Source organism: Neopsephotus bourkii, unplaced genomic scaffold (assembly GCF_033783945.1).
Source record: "Neopsephotus bourkii isolate Nb327-2 ecotype Australia unplaced genomic scaffold, CSIRO-AGI_Nbou_v1 NB_1132, whole genome shotgun sequence".
In the NCBI taxonomy this organism is placed as follows: domain Eukaryota; kingdom Metazoa; phylum Chordata; class Aves; order Psittaciformes; family Psittacidae; genus Neopsephotus; species Neopsephotus bourkii.
This window is the reverse complement of record NW_026901618.1, coordinates 1,458,421-1,476,071: the sequence shown is the minus strand read 5'-3', so window position 1 is coordinate 1,476,071 and position 17,651 is coordinate 1,458,421. Positions and strand designations below refer to the sequence as shown.

The 17,651-nt window shown below is 42.1% G+C and overlaps 1 protein-coding gene across 2 annotated transcripts in view; it reads left to right on the top strand.

The window, feature by feature from the left end:
- The window catches only part of RBMS3 (RNA binding motif single stranded interacting protein 3), a 742,307-nt gene that overhangs the window by 25,729 nt on the left and 698,927 nt on the right, over positions 1–17,651 (top strand). The gene's annotated exons all lie outside the window — the stretch shown is intronic.

The following is a 17,651-nucleotide window of genomic DNA, read 5'->3' as shown; positions in this document are numbered from 1 at the left end:
GGGGCTTTAGTGCAGTGGAAGAGGGCCCAGGTGAGAGTTAATATAGCATAGCTGTAACTTGCTCCTTTCCCAAGTAGACAAACCCTAGTGAAATTTACCGTGTAGCCATCAGGCCAACAGCAACTCTCTTTCCTTGGATTCCTCCTTATATTACAAACCCTTTGGAAATATTTCCTTTGGCTTTAAACGCAACATTTCGTAGCATTAGGTTTATTTTTATTTTCTCCCCATAATGTAAATGGATGCTTTCTTGTAGCTTAAATGGAACCAGTCATGATGCTGTCTTGTTTGCTTGCTTTGTATAGGTAATTTGGTTTGAGAACTTTTCCTCATTGTGGTGTGTCACTTTTCTAGTATCATTCCGGGGTTAAAGCGAGCATGAGACCCTGGTAGACCTGATGTGCATTTTTAATACTTAAACCTCAAAGCTCTAGTGCCACTTTTCCCCTGCCTTCATGATTTCAGTCCCAGTTGGGCCCAGTGCATAACAAAAAGAAGCTCAAAGGATGTGTTATACTGGCATGTGTGCTTCCTTGAGAGATAATATGCTGCTTCATCCACATCGCACGGTACCCTGACACCCATCTGCCAGGGAACTCCTCATCTGCCTAATGTGGGATTAGATACTGTATGAAGCACTTGCTTTTTCTTCCTTTTTAATACATTTTCTGAATACTAAATATCCCTTTCTACACCCACATAGCTTACCTCTTTCATGATGCTGCTTCATCCACATCGCACGGTACCCTGACACCCATCTGCCAGGGAACTCCTCATCTGCCTAATGTGGGATTAGATACTGTATGAAGCACTTGCTTTTTCTTCCTTTTTAATACATTTTCTGAATACTAAATATCCCTTTCTACACCCACATAGCTTACCTCTTTCATGTTGTTTTATAATAAGTATCCGTTATTAGCATAATAACTGCTCAAAGTGACATCTTACATTGTACTGTCAAAGATCCATGTATTAATATTTCCACAGTTCTGATACTATGATACGCTATAGTACTGTAATTTTACCAGAGATTATTATTTTTATGTCAAAGATCTGCCAATTTCATTTACATACCATACAGTGACACCAAAGCTACTGATAGCGGGCTGTTACGAAGCTTCTGTAAAGGAATGTGTCAAAAAAGCATACCAAACCTTGGAGTGCTTTGATTGGGTCTTGAACTGCTTGAAAAAGGAGAATAAGGAAATTCATTCAGGCAGCATTTCTGTCTTGTGTATGTATTTGTTTATCTTAAAATTGTTCAGGCCTGTCTTACATCTTGTCTTCTAAGCAACGCGAGTTGGCAAAGGCCAGCTTGACAGTCGGCACTCTATTTTATTATTTATCAAGAAGCCTTTGTATGAAGATTAACTGTGTTTGCTCTCTATTTCCTATTATTTCCCCCCACTGTTCACTAAGTACTCCAAGCAGTTTGATAAGATGAAGGAAAGGTTGTCTGGTTCCATTGTTGCTCCTCTCAGAATCTGTTGTATCCTCCAGCGAAATGTTATCTTGTACTTTGTTACAGTAATAGTCGTCAGTGATTCAAAACAGGTATTCTTTTGTCTCCAACCTTAACAATGCACATAGGGGAGACTGCTCTTTTTCTCCAGCGCTGCTGCTGTTAACAAAAGCAACACTAGATCAGAAGAAAGCTGCCTTTACACCCAGTATCAATAGCTCATGCTCCTCCTGCATAATGATAAGCGGAGGGGGGGCTGTGAATGAGTGAAATCATTTTGACTCTTTCCTTGCTCTGTAGGCTATAGACTTCCTTTTCCCTCTTTGCTACAAGGCGTGTTTCAGTGCATGCTTAGAGCAGATAACAGCGGTACTTGCGCATACACATGTGGTTATGAGGTCTCCTTCTGGAGGTGCCCCAGCTCTAACCGTGGTCTGTAAAATCATGTTAAAAGTACTTACTTCAGGTCATGATTTCCTTTGACAATAGTATACTTACAAGGTTTGCTTGGGTAGAGCTGCCAAATCCATACTGTCTGTTTATACATAACATTTTGAGTCTGGGAAAGTATTTCATCAAGCTTTTTCACCATTCTTTGCTTCTTGCAAGTGGTCAGACTGCCATCATGTTTTTCAATGTATAATAAATGCTGAATCATTGGATAATCCTGGTTTATTCCTCTGCTTCTTTTTGGGTGGGGGGAGAGGAGGGGTTTGGGAGAGGAGTTTGTTCTGGTTTTGTCTGGGAAACTTGGAAGAAAACATTTGAGAAATCACTTGTGTGTAACAAATAGTCTCAGCCCTAAGGTAACGCACTTCATCTTGAGTGTGTTTCTAAGGAAAACCAAAGGATTGGAGTCACAGATCAGAACGGGATTGAAGAAAAAAGGTAGTAGTTCTTGTTGCAAGCTACCAGAGGAGATCCAGGAGGCCTGATCTGGATTGTGCTTGGCCTTGGATTAGATCTTCATGTTGTGCAGAACTCTCACCCTGTTTTGGGAATGCTCTCACTACAGAGCTATAGGTTCTCCTGGGATGCTTTTCCATTATGAGAACAATCATGCTAATGGTCACAGAGCCAGAGAGTGAGAGTGATGTAGAATTTTCCTGATTTTGTCTTCCATGATTGTTTCGATGTAAAGTGGTAGAAGCCCAGGTAGACATAGTGAAGAAAATCTACCTCAGAATAACTTTCAACTTAGTGATTAGGCCTGTCTCCTCAGAAATGCAAGCCCTGGGTTAATGTTCCTTCCCTACCTAAAAGCAGCCAACTTAAAATCAGCACACTGTCTTTCAGTTTCTTGTAAACACTACCACCCCATAAGCATGTGATTGTTGCTGTAGAAATCATCACTTACAAGGACTGTATTCCAAGGTCTTTCCATGTTTGAGGGGTTTGAGTTATTTTACTGAGCTGTGGTTGTTGCCAAATGTTACCTGTCTTTCTCATGAGCAGTATTAAGATCACAGTGAATCTAAAAGGCATGAAGTAAAACCAGTATCCTCATCCTCTAAGCAGACTTTGACCTGGTGCCGATTGCAGTCTTATGAAGAGAGAAAGAAAAAGCATTGAAATCGTATTTTGGTGCAGTGCAGCACCTACACAGTGGAGTTTGCCTTTCCATCCTCTGTTGTAGTCAGGGATGGCAGGGTCTTAGTTTAAGGACTACACAATTCATAGAAAAGAAAACCTAAATAATAGAGAGGAGAACCAGTGCATTCTGTACTTATTGTAGTGGGATTTTTTTGAGCTTGTTCAGTTAAATTATTTATGGCTTTAAATATTTTGGCATGATTTCCATCTGTGTGGTATTAAATCATTTCAAAGGGTCAATGAAAAGTACATTATCTTCTGTACTTAGTTCCATTCTAACTAATGAGATTTCTTGTGGCATTTTGCTATGCAGCTACATACTGCAAGATAGGAAGAGACTGTGTTCATGAAGATCTGGAGGGACCTCCCAGACAGGCAGTTTCTCTAATATGCCTATTGGTTCCTTGGTTTCTCTGATGAGATTTTTGTTGTAATGTGCATTTATGATGAAAATTATAACTTCTGTACATCTGCAGTAACTCTAGCAAACTGCCCTGTTGAGAGTGGCTTGTTCCACAGAATTAAAATGTAAATGAGCTCATTTATTTCTAATGGAATAGGTGTTGTACTCTGCAATTCCCGCAGTACCTGACTGAACTCTTTCTTACACAGACACAACTCTTACTGATTTCTGCAGAAAGTTTGCTGGAACATCATGGGCTAGGACCATGCATAGAAGTGCTCTTGTACTGACTCACCTGCTGGTGAATACTGACTCACCAATTAACTTCAACAGCAAACAAACACCTTCACATTTTGTTTCTCTGCTCAATAATAAATTCAAAGGGGTGGGCAGAACCAGTGGTAGGTAGGATAGGACTGTGATACTGATGCTGGCTGTGTTTATTAAGACTATGTTACTGTGTAATACGGTCAATTTATGCTTCGCTTTTAACGTTCTAAAGTGGTTGGAAACAGTAGGTTACTGTGTTCTGTTGATGTAAATCTGAGTGGCTTTGGGGAAAACTGCTTCCCTCTCCCTCATCTGTGAAGGTAACTGTTTTGTTTATTTGGGATTCTGGACTTGGAATTGATTTTATTTATGTGCTTTAAGTCCTGTGAAGCAGTGACAAACATGCTGATGTCTCGGTAACTGCAGATCTGATTGTCTGAAGTCGTTACATTATGTGACCTCTCACTCTCCAAATCCTGAATATTGGTATCTGTTCAAAGAAGGTCTCTATGAGCAGCTCCAAAAGGAATCTAAACTGTCCCCAGATTGAAGTTTTGTGAGAATTTGGGAAAGGGGAAGAGTATTAGTTCACTTTTTCCCTAAATGTTTATATTTAACATTCTTCATTGTACTAGCTAAAATGAAAAGGATGTTAAAAGGCTCTGTATGCTCTTTCCAGCCAGCACTGGGAAACACTGTATTCACTGTGCTGCTTTAAGACTTTAACAGAACAAGCTAAAAAGCCACGGAGATCAGCTTGTCTCAGGTTTACTGAAAAATACAGTTTAATGAGTATTTTTACTTTAAAAAAAGAAATAAGGCTTTTCTCCTTGAGTCACAGACTAATCAAGTGTCATTTCCAATAGTACTGCTCCATTGGGCTTCTGATTAGTAGGAGTCTTAGTTCATGTGAAAGGATACACTGCATCTTCAGATGTTCCACTGCTGTGGAGCACAGGAGAAGTACGTCGGTTTTCAGGCAATGTTAATCACCTATGCTTGAAGGCCATTTGTGCATGGATTAGTGCAGTAAGGGCCAAGGTAGAGCTGGATCATGAAAATATTTAGGCCCAAGTATCTGTTTATTAATTCATGCTTATATTGACTATTGGGGGACTTGACTACGCATACAGGAAGTACCTAAGCATGCTGGGGGACCGCATTTAGTGTACAGGTGAGAGAGCCTATAAGGAGCAGTAAAAGAGGAATGGAGCTAAGTTTTCTTCCTGAAATTGTTCCTTAGGAAAAGTGAGATGTTGAAAGACACCACAAGTTACTGCGTTTGCCCCCCTCCTGTCCCCTCTGGAAGTGTCACAGTTGTCACAGTGAGCTCCTAGCTGTCCCTGGCGTGCATCTCTGGAAGGATGCTGTTACAGAGCTTTTTGCAAATGTTTAATATATTGTTTTTTCTATAGCTTGTATAGCTAATATTTAATATTTTATATAGCTAATATTTAATATTTTATTAAAGCAAATTTTATTTAAAGAAAAAAGTACTACAAAGAGAGCCTATAAAGCCAGATCTTTTCAGCTGTTCTTCCAGAATTTTCTCTATCTTGTTAGCTCCTTATGATTCTTATGCAAAACTTTAGGTACAAATGCCTCATTAAGTTATCTCACTGCCTCTCCCCTTGTAGTTTAGATCTGCTCAGAAGGATCATGTCTCTTCCCTGCTTTAGCTCAGGCTGAAGGAAGCCTGAGCAGGATGACTATCAGTACTTTTGCAAATGTTTGCTGACACCTGAACATGCTCTTTGCGGGGAGGTGTAGGTTAAAAACCCAGGAGGACTGAGCTGAAAAGGGGAAAGCACTGCACTTGCCCTAGAAGTTCCTGTGCCCTTCTCTGTGAAGCTGTGAGGACTAAAGCCCAGCCCCGTCTACTGCTCTTTGCTTTGGAACGTGGCTGTAGTGGCTTTCAGTCTCAGATGCCAGGTCATGGCAGTAGGCAGCTCTTTAGCCATACACCAAGCTCCTTTTCTTTCTGTCTACTCCTTACTGGTCAGCACATCTTCCATATGTGCCCCACATCACAGGCAGTTTCAATTTTGCACAATCCTTTTACTTGACCTGCTCTATATTCTGAACCTGCTTCCTCCTCTGGTAAATATTAGTTATATTGAATCTGGAGCAAACCCATTGTCTCAATGCTGTCTATATCTCAGGCTGAAATCCTGAGCTTGCTGCTTTAAAATGGAGCCTCTAAACCAGCCATCCTAAAGGTAAAGGCAGTGTTCTGGTTTGGGGTTTAAGTTTTTTGCATTTTCTTTTTTATTTCTCAGTTCCTTGAAGTGGTGGTGATGTTGAGTAATTTGTAGCTGTATAAAACTGCCTTTACAAAAGGGTAATTTGCTGCAATAACCTGAGCTGCTGGCCAATAGATGTGAAGGCGGTACTTTTTAAACCCAGTGGAAATCTTTGGAGTGGTTGTGGCAGCCAACAGACACAACCCAAACACAACACAAATTCCTGTAATCTCAACAGACAACAGCACTGAATCACTTCCAGCAGTCTCTTGCCAGCCTAGCGCTGTGTGTTTCAGAGGTGGGGTATCTGCAACCCCACCAATCCTCATAGTGCTGGGCACTGCTGAGTAGCCTGGCATCATGTAAGCCAAGCCCCTTGGTCCTGATGGAGCAGAAGGAAGTGAATCTCAGCTGCTGCTGCTCAGTGTACCCTTAACAGAAAGGGAGAAGAAACAGAGAGGCCTGAGACTGAAAGAAGTAATCCCACCATCAGGGTCATTAGTGGCAGTTTAGACAAGGAGCCTGATCTTTGTTGACTTGGACTTTTGTAAATATCTGTGAGAGCAGAGTGAGCCTGTTTCATGCCAATGATGCCGTAAAATAGTGCAGAATAAAAGGCACTGATCAGAAATTCTCGGTGTCCTTCTGCTGGCAGCATTTTTCTGTCCGTTTTAAAGATATACGTGACTGGAAAGCAATGGAAAAAAATTGACTTTACTGCACATCATTGTCAATGTTCTCTGCCTCTGTGCAGGTTGTAGAAAGGAGGAGATGGAGAAGATTTTAAATTTGCTTTGGTTTGGTTTGTTTTTTTCCCATAGAGCCTGAAAGATCAGTGTTTTGTACTGTATGTATTTAGCCACACTCTTAGTTACTTTAAAAACCTTTCTGAGCTGCAAAGTTTTGCATAAGGTCATGAACTATGACAGTGGTCATTGAGCAGAGAACTTGCAGCTACTTTAAATAGTTGCTTTACTGTAGTTTATTCCTGTTTGAAAACTGATAGCCATGTGTTTCAAGGTGATTTCTGTATGAACTTCTCGTTATCATGAACGCAGGTTCAGTTGTTGAGCTAGCGTTCAGTATATCGAAAGCATTCAGTTTGTACCTTCTTAACAAATGTCTTAATTAATAAGTATCCAACATTTACATATTCCGTTATTTGTTATAGGGAGGCAGTGTGAGTTTCAGGGCAACCAGACAATAATATCAGGATTCATGTGTTTAAGACCTGATTGGGTGGAAGTCTTGGTGGTTTCTGCATGATGATTTGGTAGTATTGAATAGAATTGTAATGAGATTTCCTCTTTGTGAATTATGAACTTTCATTTCAAAGGCAGGAATTGGCAAGTAATAACTTCTAGTCCTGTCTTCAGTCGGCTTTTGCATGCTGAAGGTATACCCTTAGATGTTGCTGTGTTTGAGCTGGGGTAGCTGGGCACTTCTGAGAAGTAGGCTACTTTTCCTTCCTTATTTAAAAATAATGGTAGAAAATAAAATGTGTATAATGGCGATTTCAGGAAAAGATGGATTTTAAATGTCATCACTGTGGTTTATATTGCTTAAACCCCAGGAGAGAATTAGCAGTGGGAGGCAGGCACTCCTTGGCTCTCCTTCTACAAAGGGTCAGGTGCTGGCTGGCTGAATGCCTCTGCCCTGGCTTTCCAGGGGCGCTTCTGGTCATCAGTTTTGTGCTTTGTGGGCATCAGTGCCAATCCAAGGAAAACAGTTTGTCCTTGTGGAAGAAAGCATTCTTGAGAGGCTCTTCACTCCATAGGCCTTCATGCTTTTGTTTTGACAGTATCTCTTCTCACACTGTCATGTTCTCAAGTCTTTCTCATCTTCAAGACTCTTATGTAAGAAGTGTGGAACTGAAATAAATGCAGAGGACCAAACTAATCTCAATTTACCAGTCACAGAAACACATCATCTTGCAAGGAAGGTTTGTCTCAGAATGACCTTTTTGTACCTTACCTTGGGTAAAGAAATGCATCTTTCTCCAGCAGGGATACAAGGCTGGGTAAGTCCACACCCCCTTTTGTAAACATACTGTCTGGCAGTGCTGACTGGGAGCAAGAGAAGGCCCCCAGCATATCATCTCCTGTGATGAAGGGTCCTGGATACAGAGAAGCAGGAAGAGGGATTATTTTGCAAAGGTACAAGCTATTCTGACCCTCTTGGGGCTGGGTGACTTCCCACTGCACTTTCCTTGGGGCTGTGGTGAAATGCCATAGTCTAGCCCACATGCTTTTGCTTGGAAATCTGAACCTCCAGGCGTGAATAACTTACTGGAATTAATCTTCAACTGTTGTCATCCAGTATTCAAGTATTAATGTGGTTGATCAGAGTGAGGCAGTGCAACCATGGTGGTCTTGCAAAATAGCGCACCGCACAAGTGACATTTCCTAACATAGAATCAATGTTTGCTCTTCTGTAAAAGGCATTCTAACATTTTTCTTCAAACTGCCAGGCTAAAAGGCTTGTGCTGGCCCAACCCCTGTGCAACAAACAACACGTCTGTGCTGAACAGCAAGTATCAAGAAGAAGCATCTGAAGGGGGAAGGAGTAGTAATGGAAATGCAAGAAGATCCCCCAGGAGGTGATCAAACTTCTGAGATATTACTGGTTTAGCAAGAACTTTCTTTCCCTTTGTCAGCCACGCAACCAGCATAGCACTGGGAAGGAAACAGCACTGGGGGCTGAATGAAGTGATTCCTCATGAAACAAATGACCTCGTAGTTCTCGGCATGGCAAGTGAGGCCAGGTCATGCTTCTAGATATGTCAGAATTACTTTGTGCTTTGAGCTGGAAAGTTTTCTACAAGGTCATGAACTATAACAGTGCTCAAGATGTTTTTCAAACCTTTTCCTGAACAGGAAGTGTCACCATGAACTAAACAATCTCGGATCTGTTTTTTTTGGTTCCCATACAGGTGGCTTGTGCTGCAGCAGCTTATGTCTTCTTTTCTGACTTACCACCCAGGTTGCATGGGGAGATTGGGCAAAAACTTTTCCCTCCTGGGGCTCTGCTTTTCTCATCTCTTATGATGCTTACACACCTTATTTAGCATATTTTTTAAGTGACTGACAAAAAGTGTCATGCAAGACTTGAAACCACTGTTTTAAATACATTCCTGAAGGAATCCCAGAACAATTCTGTCTGTGCTCGTTCATGGGAAGGAATGCTGTCCTAAGTCAATGAGGCTTCTCAGATCAGCTTTTACCTCTGTGCTCAAGCGATCATTTTGTATGATATTAGGATTAAAAATCTCTTTGAGGGGAAGGAGGCTTTACTGTTAAATATGGCCATAACAATTTCTCAAGCATGTGCAATATTCTTTTTCTCATCTCCTCCACAGTACAAGGACTTTGTACAAGGACAACACATACATTTCCCAGCAAGTCAAAGACAACAGAACTTCCTGAGTCTCTCTGAGCTTGCAGGTAGATGGGTACAGGATGAGGCACCAAAGAGATGGGTCCAGCTGTAGGTAACCAAATCTAATCTCTTCAGATAAGCCTACCTGACTGGAGCACAGGATGTAAGAGGCACAAGGGAAGAAGTTGCTCCCTGCCAGCTCACTTTTCACAGAAACAAAATTAATGATAAAATACAAACCGTGTACCATTGTGAGTTTTTGGACGGACTGCAGCTCTTCCTGTTCACCACATCAAGCAAGGCCACTTGGGTTAGTGCAGTAACTGCTGGCCACCAAGCATCTTCCCCACAAGATGGCATGTAGGAGCATCAATCTGCTTTACAATTCATTTCACAGATACTTGACAGAAGTCTCAAGTTTTGGCTCAGCCACACAAAGTCCCCTGATTACAGATTGTCTTCTGATCTGTCTCTGCTTGGACTTTGGTATTTGCTGCCATGTTTGTTTGTTTCCACTGAACCTCAGGCCTGTTCTCCTTTCCAGTTATACCGTGGCCAATTGGTACCCCTTGGACATAGTCTCAGCATTTCTTGTTTATCCAAGATCATCAGAGCTGTGACTCTCGCTCACTTTTCCACACCATATTGACTCCTTGCCATGTTTTTCTTTGCCAAATTTCAGTGCCAGACTTGTGCATTGTCTCTGTCTTCCTGTCTCTCACATCCTATTTCTCATCCATTCCTATTTCAGCCTCTCCAGGCCAGTCATTAGGAGCTTAGGGAGACATTTCCCCAGCTACATACTTTGTCCCCTTCTATTACTCCCTAAAGTTTGCAAGCCCAACGCTTTCGTCCTGACTACATTTGGTTCTGAAAAATTTCTCTTTCATGTTCCCTGGGCCAAACAGGGGATGTTGGCTGGGAAAAAGCTGGTGGGGGAAGAGGGTGTTCCCCACTTTTGTTTTAGAGGTCCGGATGTGGCAGCATGTAGCACACAGGGATTGCAGTTCCAAGGAAAGTCCAGTAGGAGCACACTTGCTAGGCTGGGACCTTGGAGGGAATAGCTGAAATCGCCCAAGCAGATTATTGGCTAAAACACCCCAAAATTGAATACATCTTTATGGACTGTTTTTGAACCAGGGTTTTTCTTTTCTGTTTGAGAACTTATACTTTGTCCAAATTCTGATGGGCTTTTGTTTAGCCACATTTCTGATGCAAAGGGCAAATTTTTGCTGTGTCATATTTATTGTCAGACCCAAACTAGGGAGGAAGTGGGGAGCCTTTCTTGCAAAGGAGCGTCCCCCCTCCACACCTTCCCTTGTAACCTCTTTCTGGAAAATGCCTACAATAATATGTCTGGAAACCTTTTTCTCCACCCCAAATCAGGCTGCAGCATATATTCAGTGCATTTCCACCCCAGTTCCTGGTCAAAGTTTTGCAGAGTTATTGGCAACTGAAAATGAAATTTTACGTGGGGAAGTATCAAGTAATCTTGGTAACAAGCAGAGCTGTACCCATGGTACTCTGAGCTGACACCCCCCACCTCCGCCTGTGCCTTGCCCCTTTATTTAGCTTAGCGTTTCTTACCATTGAGCCAGTTCCTGTTCCCAGCTGAAGTCAGTTACAAACATCATGCTGGCTTTGGGGCTGCAGAGTTCATTGCTTGATGAAATGGGAGTACACTCAAGGGATCACTCAGAGGGTCACAGAGCCCAGCTGGCTGAGGCCACTGCAGGGTGCTGTGCTGCTGGAAAATACAGAAGAGAGTTGGGTGTGCTCTTCTGTTTTAACTTCATAAATACCAGTCCTATTTAAACAGTCTGCCTTTTTGTTTTATTTTCTTTTTACTTTGAAAAGAAGTATATTGCTGGAGGTGCTGTAAGCAGGAAGAAGGTAAGTTTTTGATGCCGCAAAAGGCGCAAAGCTTGGGGTAATGAAGGAAAGGGTATTTTTCAGGTCAGCGTGAGTTCAGGCAGTGAGGTCTAAATAGCTGCTGAAATGGCACAATTTATCATTGTGTGAGAGGGGTTTTGGTTGCTAGACCAGTTTGTCTATGATCTATGTACCTTTTGAAATCACAGTGTTTTATTTACCTTAGCAGAATATAGTTTAGACATAAGCTTAAATATATATTTTATTAGCACCCTAAGACTTTAGGAGTGTCCAGATATTGTGATAATGCTATCTTAGAGTGTGAAGCTGTGGAAACACTGTAATCATCATTATGGCTTGACTTCGCGAACGAAGATTTGGGAAGGGCATTTACCCACGCTTACTACAAGCGCGCTGATGACTAAGAAGGCCAATGTGGGATAGGCAAATCCGGCTACAAAAAGCACAGCAGAAGGTCTCCTTGGGTGGAACAGGTGGGACACGATTCTTCCTGCGTTGTCTTTTCTCCTCGAGACTAGTTCTTCGTGAACTCTCAAAGGAGTCAGCGGCATTATGTATGGTGTGCCTCCAAGTCTCCCGATTGGAGGCCAAGGTGGACCACTGATGGTAGTCAATATGGCCAAGGCTAAGGTATTGTTTCAGGGAGTCCTTGTATCTCTTCTTTGGGGCACCTCTCTTGCGGCTACCAGTGGCAAGTTCACCGTAAAACACGATCTTGGGGAGGCGGTGATCCTTCATTCTAGAGACGTGCCCTGCCCAGCGCAGCTGCAGTTTCAGCAATGTGGCCTCGATGCTGGTGACCCCTGCCTGTTCGAGGACAGTGACATTAGACACATAGTCAGTCCAATGGATGTTTAGAATTGTACGGAGGCAGCGCTGATGAAAGCGTTCCAGGAGTCGCAGGTGATGATGGTAGATGACCCATGATTCAGACCCATATAAAAGAGTAGACAATACAATGGCTCTGTAGACACTGATCTTTGTACTTTTCTTCAGGTGTTTATTACACCAGACTCTTTTATGGAGTTTTCCAAAGGCTCTATATGCCTTTGCTATTCTGTTGTCTATCTCTTTGTCAATCATGGCATCCGAGGAAATGATGCTTCCCAGATAGCTGAACTGCTGAACTGTCTTAAGCTCTGACTCGCAGATGGTAATATGGGGATGGCGATAATCTTCTTGGGGTGCAGGTTGGTAGAGGACTACTGTCTTCTTCAAGCTGACTTCCAGCCCAAAAACCTCAGCCGCCTCCGCAAAGCAAGATGTTAAACGCTGCAGAGCTGCTTCTCTGTGGGCAACAAGGGCGGCATCATCAGCAAAGAGCAGTTCACGGACAAGATGGTTTAGGGTCTTAGTGTGGGCCTTCAGTCACCTTAGATTGAATAGGCTGCCATCGGTACGATATCGAATATAAATGCCGTCTTGTTCGTTGAGGTCTGCTGTAGCCCTTTGGAGCATCATGCTGAAGAAGATTGTGAATAAGGTCGGTGCGAGAACGCAACCTTGTTTCACACCACTGGTTATTGGGAAAGGCTCAGAGAGTGCATCACTATACCTGACTTGGCCTTGCTGATCCTCATGTAACAGAATAATCATTTTCAGGAACCTGGGGGGACAACCTAATCGTTCTAAGATCAGCCACAAGCCTTTCCTGCTCACAGTGTCAAAAGCTTTGGTGAGGTCAACGAAAGTTACGTATAACCCCTTATTCTGTTCTCTGCACTTTTCTTGCAATTGTCTGAGAACAAATACCATGTCTGTGGTACTTCTATTAGCCCTGAAACCACACTGGCTTTCAGGTAGAAGTTCTTCTGCGATGGCAGGTACTAGTCTGTTCAATAGTATTCTTGCAAGAATTTTACCAGCAATGGAGAGCAGAGTTATACCACGGTAGTTTGAGCAGTCTGACTTGGCACCTTTTTTCTTATACAGAGTGACGATGATTGCGTCACGAAAGTCTGACGGTATTTTGCCTTGTTCCCAACAGCACACAACTAGCTCATGAAATTTAGCGTGGAGTGCTTGGCCTGCATTTGCCATAGGCCAGGAGAAATATACATGTGACTGGTTGATGTGAATTAATTGATGTGTAGCATTTGATTTGTAAGTCTATGCCCTTACTACAGTCACATGTTGTCATTGCTGCTGGCAGTGGGCTAATATGTAGGGTTTGGATTAAAACAGTTAAAGATTATAATTCACTGAATGTACAAAAATATGGTGAATTTGAATACTTAAGGATACAGACCAGGTGAGCTTTTTGGCATATTCAACTATCTATGTAACTGCAAAGAAAAAGTATAGCTATTGACATGAGACTAGGCTTCTTTTTGACAATGGTTTGTGCCATGTGATGTCATCACAAGGTAAAATTGAAGCACTTCCCTTCTCACATTTACTAGCAGAGAAATTAAAGACGGAGGTGTGTGTGTGATTAATGTAGCAGAATAAAGGAGGATTTAAACATACAGAATAGCTAACAGAAGAGAATATACTTGCTTGAACAATAAGGAAATAGGGGTGGTGCAGGAAAGTAGGAGTTAGAGTTGAATGGCAGCAGAGACAGTTGATCATGAAGAAAAGCTAGAAAAGACGGCCATTGAAACAGTGTTTCTGGGGCTTGGTCTTGTTTCTTATATGTGCTTTCAAAACAAGTTTTTATCAGTGGCACACGATTATCTTACTGCTGTCACTTGTATGCGCTATTTGTATGCACTATTCAGCTGCAGCTTTCCCTGTGTGCTGGAACTGTGTGAGCTGGGACTAGAGATGGCACACAGGAGGTTTCTGCAGCATTCAAGAGAAGAGGAGACTAGAGGCCTGAATGACTACTATGGCAAAAAAAAGGAAAATGTATCAGCACGTTTGGGAAGTATTCCAGATGGGCAGAAAAACTCTTCTCTCTGTATCTGACCTATATCAAAACAGATCTGACTCAAAGGTTTGAGGCTGAAGAGGGGAGGACGTATGCTGATACAAACTGTGGGTGCTTCTCTGAGAAATTTCTGGGAAGCTTAGGGGGTATTCCAGATGTATTTAGTAAAAAAGACATGAGTAAGGAGGGAGGAGCCCTGCAACACACAGGGTTTTTCAGAGTCCATAATTTTGATTGCTGAATGCCTTTCCTGAAATCCTACCAGGAGCAATATTTTGTATTGGATAATGAAGTGTGTCAAAGTTTTTAGGGGAGAAAAGATATTCTTACGCTGCTGTAAAAGGTAAATCAGTAAAAGTACCCTATATAGCAGAATTTCTAAGTTAAATCAATAACCCTACACACTAAAGTAGTGCTTTGTAAGCTAAAACTGCTCTACACATCATACTAATCCTTTGAGAGTGTAGAGAGTTTAGGAAATTGGTTATACCATCTGCAATATCAGTAAAATACAGTATTAGGTTACCTATGCCTACTAAGGCAGGTGTCAGTAAATAAGTATGTGATATTAAAAATTTGACACTTTCAAGTCATTCTTCGATAGCGGAATGTAGGTATTGGTATGTTGCATTTACCTTTCTGTGTATGTGATCTGAGTGAAAATCTGCTCTTTGGTAGAGCTAACAGGCCACTTTAAGCATTTGCTGGTGTGCGGGTGAACCTCGAAGATTAACGCTGTAATAGGACCAGGAGCTGGAGGGCTGACATTAGCTTCCAGAAGTCTCTGGGGTGACTTATCTGCAGCTAGAGAGGCTGCATTTGCCATTAATTTTTAAACGGTGAATGAGCTGGGATGAATCCACTCTCCGCTCCCTGTTGCACAACACTGTAGGGAAGTAACCTCTGCTGCAGGAGGTGTGGTGATGGCCAGGCTGGCAGGGGGTTCACTGCTCTCTTCCCACACTATTTCTGTCCAGAAAGGGTTAGACTGGGGTTTCCATTGGGTGCCCTGGGGAAGTCCAAGGGTGTGTGTAGTGAATAAGTGCATCCTTTACCTCTGGTGTTGACCAGTAGTCTCCCAGGAAGAGAAAGTACCAGCTGCTGCTGTGCTATAACATTGCAGTGGGCAGAGCTCTGGTGAAGGTGGCAAAATGAGAACCTTAACAATATTTATTTTTGTCAAGTTTTACTTTTTTTGCCTCCTTATTGCTAGGAGCAATTATTTACTGCTTCTGGTGCAGTACCTTGGTAAAAGGCTGTGCAGGGTCTGAGTGGACACCTTTCTATCCATAGCACTTCACTGCAAGGACCCTCCAGCTGTTTTGGGGCTGGTATGTGCCATGGCCCACACTTACATGGTAGAGGTCCTGCTCCTAAAGAAGCTCATGTTGTAGCATAGTCATCACCCTATGTGTCCTAGCCATCGTGTTGTGCTTGACTGAGGTGGACTGCTGTCTTAAACTTGCAGTTCTTTTTAGGTTTTGTTCTTTACCATACCTGTGCATTTTGTTTGCTGATTCAGTGTGGCCAGCTGTATGCAAATAATTGGCATTAAAATTCTCATACTGGCTTTCTGTAGTTAAAGTGCATGCATGCAGTAAGAATTGTCTCCTTTATTATTCTCAATGGTACTCAGCAGCTCTAGCCCCTGAAGGGTTATTGGCATTATATAAGTTAATTATTTTTATTTAGAAGATTGTACTTATCCATCTACTGCAATATTAAGAAACCAGGGTTGATATTTTTATTTTCCTCTGGCCTACATTTGCTGAGCTGGATCTGGGAACATATGCATCACATTCCTTTCTGTTTGGTGGGCCTCAGAGTCTAAATTGGGACTTTTGAGCTGCTCTTGAGCACTGGGAAACCATATGTGGCATTGCGTTATTTGAATGCTATTCAAAACCAGAGGGTTTGTGTAAACATGTCATTGAGAATATGGCTCAGTATATTGAGAATATAGCTCAGTCAGTGTAAGAACATGCACGATTGTTCAACCTATGCATGTGTACAAGAGGTCTGAGAATGGGAGAGAAGAGCTGCAGCTTTTCTAAAATAAGAAAGAACAGGAAAAATGTCTTTCCAGATGGACACTACAGAAAACATCTGCAGAGCTGGAGTCTGCTACTACATACCTGGGCTTAATGGTCCTGGAAGGAATGGGCATTTGCAGCCCATAATTGCTTGTAGTCCCAAGGGACTGGAATGGGCCCTCCTGTTTAGCAGCTGACTAATTAAAGAAATCATGGTGAGAAAAGCTGTCTTCAAACTGAGGGATACATTCCCCACAGAGGGGGTAGTGCCTGTGGTTGGGGAGAAGTTAAAGTTGTTCCAGGGTATAGATAATGTGCACTGTTATTTTAAGTAGAAGCTAAAAGGATGTGAAGGATAAGAGTTACTTTAAAGAAGGACTGGACAGTAGCAGAGTTTTTTGAGCTTCAGAATGTTTATGCTTTTGTTATAATCAAATAAACTTTTTATTATCTTTTTTTTTTTTTTTTTTTTTTGCATATGCCCCATCAAAAGCTTTATGAAATCAAGCTGCCATGGGGTAAGGGCCAAGGTCCTTGCATGGATTAATAATAATTTCAGTTTAGGAAATAAAGGTTAGGGAAAAAGTGACCAACTTTTAGAAAAGGGAAAGAGTGACCAGTGAGGTCTTTCTATTGAGTCTGGTGCTGTTCAGCATTGTCCTGAAAGAGATGGAGAATGAGACAAAGAAGCCTCTTGATGATGGCAAGTCAGGCAGGACAGCTGAGGTGAAGATGTACTAGGGGACCACAGAAATGCCTCACAATAGAGAGTGACTGAAGGGCAATCTGGCAGTTGAAAGTCAGCATTGATGAATATAGAATAGTGCAGAGGAGGAGAAACAATTCAAAATTGAAATACACAGCAATGGGATCTAAATTATCTCTTGGGAAAAAACCTTGGGTTAGAATAATTGTATAAAAATGTCTACATGCAGTAGGAATAAGAAAGGAAAAAGAAAAGAAACGAATTATTGGTAAAGAAACTGTGAACAAAAAGGAAGATCTTTATGCTCTGTATGTCACTCTTGAATATTTTATCCTTGCTTCCTCATTTTAGAAAGGATGCAGGAGAAGGGGAGAAGATACAGGAAATGTTCATAAAAGATGTAGAGTGACTCCCATAAGGAAAACAACTTAAAACTTGGCAGTTTTCAACCTGCTGTCTGAGCAGGAAGAAAACATTAAGGTCTGTTAACTCTCAAGTGTCATGGAGAAAGCAAATAGAAAATGACTGTTCAGTCTCCCATATTGTGGGAGCCAAGCAGCCTTGAGTGAATGGTTAGGTGACAATTTCTGAACAAGCAAAAAGGATTTCCTGTAGCTGTGGAACTGCCTTGGGATGTTTTGGATGCCAAAAGTTCCTGTGCTGGCAGTGGTGTCTGGACAATGCAGTTCTGGTTCAGGGAATCACCTCAGTCAAGTTTGCTGGGAGCTGGGGGAGGCCCATGGGTTGAGAGGCTGGGACCAGGGAATCTGAGGCAGATTGTACTTGCCCAAGGAA